The sequence below is a fragment of the Abrus precatorius genome, unplaced genomic scaffold (genome assembly GCF_003935025.1).
Source record: "Abrus precatorius isolate BTA unplaced genomic scaffold, Abrus_2018 Scaffold2, whole genome shotgun sequence".
Classification (NCBI taxonomy): Eukaryota; Viridiplantae; Streptophyta; class Magnoliopsida; order Fabales; family Fabaceae; genus Abrus; species Abrus precatorius.
Genome location: NW_020874362.1, coordinates 38638844 through 38642079, shown reverse-complemented (window position 1 = coordinate 38642079; position 3236 = coordinate 38638844). Strand labels below are relative to the sequence as shown.

The following is a 3236-nucleotide window of genomic DNA, read 5'->3' as shown; positions in this document are numbered from 1 at the left end:
ATTTAAATTTAATAATTTCCACGTTGAATTTACGTCAACAACACATTCAACAAGAATCAAAATATATAATTAGTCTCGATGCCAATATAGGTAAAAGAATAATTAGCCCAACAGTGTATTAATGTTGTCATGACTTCTCTGATTTGGTTTTTCCAAAAGTTTAAATATCCAGCACTTAACATGATTTTTTTGTTAATGAGCATAAATATTTTTAATTAACAGTGATGATTTGTTTGAAATGCTTTTGACGAGGAAAGGGAGAAGAAAATCAATGGAGTTGGACTTAACGGTGAAGACAGCAGAACCAATGTCTGAGGGAGATGGTGGAGGTTACTACGTTTGGTCGAGTTCTGATATGCCATTACTGGCTAAGACCAAAGTGGGTGGTGCTTGCCTTCTACTTCAGCCTCGGGCCTTCGCTCTTCCTCACTATGCTGATTCATCCAAAGTGGGTTATGTTGTGAAGGTTAGAGTTCTCTCTAAAAAGGAAAAAATAACCCAAAAAAAAATGTAATTGGGTACACTCTTAGGCTCACAATTACTGACACGATTCTTATAAGATGAGATTCATCACTCCCTAAAAAACTAGAATGGTTGCATTACAATAAATGGGAATTCTAAAATAACCGATGGTGTAATTGGGATGGTACTCCTTAACATGCAGGGACTGACGGTGTAGTTGGGATGGTACTCCTTAACACTGGAAGAGGTAGTTTTGAAGCTTAAGCAGGGAGACATTATACCGGTACCTCTTGGAACTATCTCATGGTGGTTCAACAATGGAGACTCTGATCTTGTCATTCCTTTTCTTGGAGATACTTCCAAGAGTCTTGTTCCTGGCCAATTCACCTATTTCTTTCTAACTGGTGCTCAAGGACTTGTAGGAGGTTTCTCTAATGAGATCACAAGCAAAGTATATGACTTGGACAAAGACGATGTGATAGCTCACAAAAAGCCAAACCGGGGTTTCGATCATTAAGTTAGATAAAAACCAACCCATGCCTAAACCCCAAATGGACCATACCAAAAAACTAGTGTATAATATAGATGCTGCACGCCCTGATAATGAGGTCAAAGATGTTGGATTAGTCACAACATTGACTCAAAAAGATTTCCCTTTTATTGGGGATGTTGGGTTAAGTGTGATTAGAGTGAAACTTGAACCTTGTGCTATTAAGGCACCATCATACCCAGCCAACCCTGCGGTTCAGTTAATTTACATTGCTAGAGGAAGTGGCAAGATTGAAATTGTGAGCATCAATGGAAACCGTGCATTGGACGCTCAAGTTAAGGCTGGTGATTTGCTAGTGGTGCCTCAATTCTTTGTGGTTGCTGAAATTGCCGGGGAAGAAGGGATGGAGAGGTACAACATCGTAACAACTACAAAGTAAGTTGTTGAGGTTTCAATTAGCATAAAGATAAATGCATATAAGATTTAAAATATAGAATATGTTATGCACGAATAATAGTAAAATTGATGGATTATTGTATTTGGAAGAATATGCACACAGCAACTGTACAAATAAAAAATAATTGTGTATTTATTTTTTTTCTTTGCAGGCCTTTGCTTGAAGAGTTGGCTGGCAGTGTATCAGTTTGGGGTGCCTTGTCACCTTCAGTGCAATAAGTGGCTCTTAATGTGGATTCAGAATTTCAAAAAAATTTCATGTCTAATATCAAACTAACCACAAATCTCATCCTCCCTGCTGATTAGTCTGTTCAATGTGCTTACAAGTGAAAAGTTTTTACATAATGACAAATGAGAAGTATACTTTTTATAGCCGTGCAAGTATAAAAACTTTTATACTTAATTTAAATTTTTTATTTAATTTAAATTTAATAATCAGTAAAATAATAAATTGTAATATGTTAAATTTAAGTTAGATAAAAATTCAAATTAAATATAAAGATTTTTAGACTTATAATATAAAAAAATTTTGTCTCGTGTCAAATATTTATATTTTTCTCACTTTTTAAATATTTTATTAAATAAAATCTTACTAAAAGTTATAAAGATTATCAAATTATCATGTTATTTATATTGTTGAAATTAGCTCAAAATTATAATAAAAATTATTAAATCACACTTTTTTTACTATTCTTATAGGATAAAAAGGAAAGATTACTCTTTCTACCAAAGAAAGAAAATTATTTTAATTTTATACAAAACTAACATAGAATAATAAGAAAAACAATATCTATATATATACATATATGCAGAATTAATACTAATGAATGAATATATTATAACAAATAATTCATAGTTTTTATTTTAAAAATTAATAAATATGTTGAACTGAAAATGAAATATTAAAAATAAATCTAGTATAAGATAGAAGAATTATGTTTTAAGTTTCCAGTTTTTTTAGTAAAGGTAATTTTATATATAAAAAACATCACCTTAGCATAATAATTTGTGTAATTAATATTTTTTTTATAAAATATGCATTGTCTTAAAAGCTAAATAATACGATATAGAAGAAGTAAATAAAAAAGTATCATTATTAATTTGACATTAATCTTTGAAAAGTGAAAGGGTAAATATAAATATATATTTTTTACGAAGAAAGAAACATATTTGATAGAATGCGAGGATTTTAAAATAAAAATGTTTTCTTGTATTTCAAAAATTGATATTATTTATTAAATAATTAATAATTTGTTTAGTTTTTGAAAATTATTAATAAATAACAATTCATTTAAAAGTTAGTAGTAATCTTGAAAGGGTACGTTGAAGAAACATTTCCTCTCTATAAATAACCCTTCACTCTTTATTTTGAATTAAATATCTCGTATGTTTCCTTTCCTGTTTCTTTTTTCTTGATCACATTGATTTTTCTGATATTTTTCACAAGATGTTGAGATATTAATTTTTACACAGTTTCTTGCTATTCTTTGCACTTAGAGTTAAGAATATGTATTATTAGCAATTAGCAATATCTAGTATTTTGTGAATTTCTTTTGGTGTGTTGAAGTGGTTTATTTAGTAATATTTGACATCCTTAAGCTGATTCAATGAGAAAATATGTATTATTTAACTATTTGGTCAAGAATGAGAAAATATGTAAACTCTCTTGATTCTAAATGAGTTAAATTCAGAAAGCGTTTATTTAAAGTTTGTAATAATTTAATATATAATAATATAATATAGAATATCATAAATGTTCCTTCTGGAGAAACGGTTGTCTTCAAACTTCTGATCTGGCGTCCTTCTGACAATTGCTGATGTGGAAGGG

The 3236-nt window shown here is 29.6% G+C and overlaps 1 pseudogene; it reads left to right on the top strand.

Annotated features, from left to right (window-relative positions):
- Window positions 1-268: 268 nt before the first annotated feature.
- Window positions 269-1714, top strand: LOC113860017 (annotated as a pseudogene).
- The last annotated feature ends 1522 nt before the right edge of the window (window positions 1715-3236 follow it).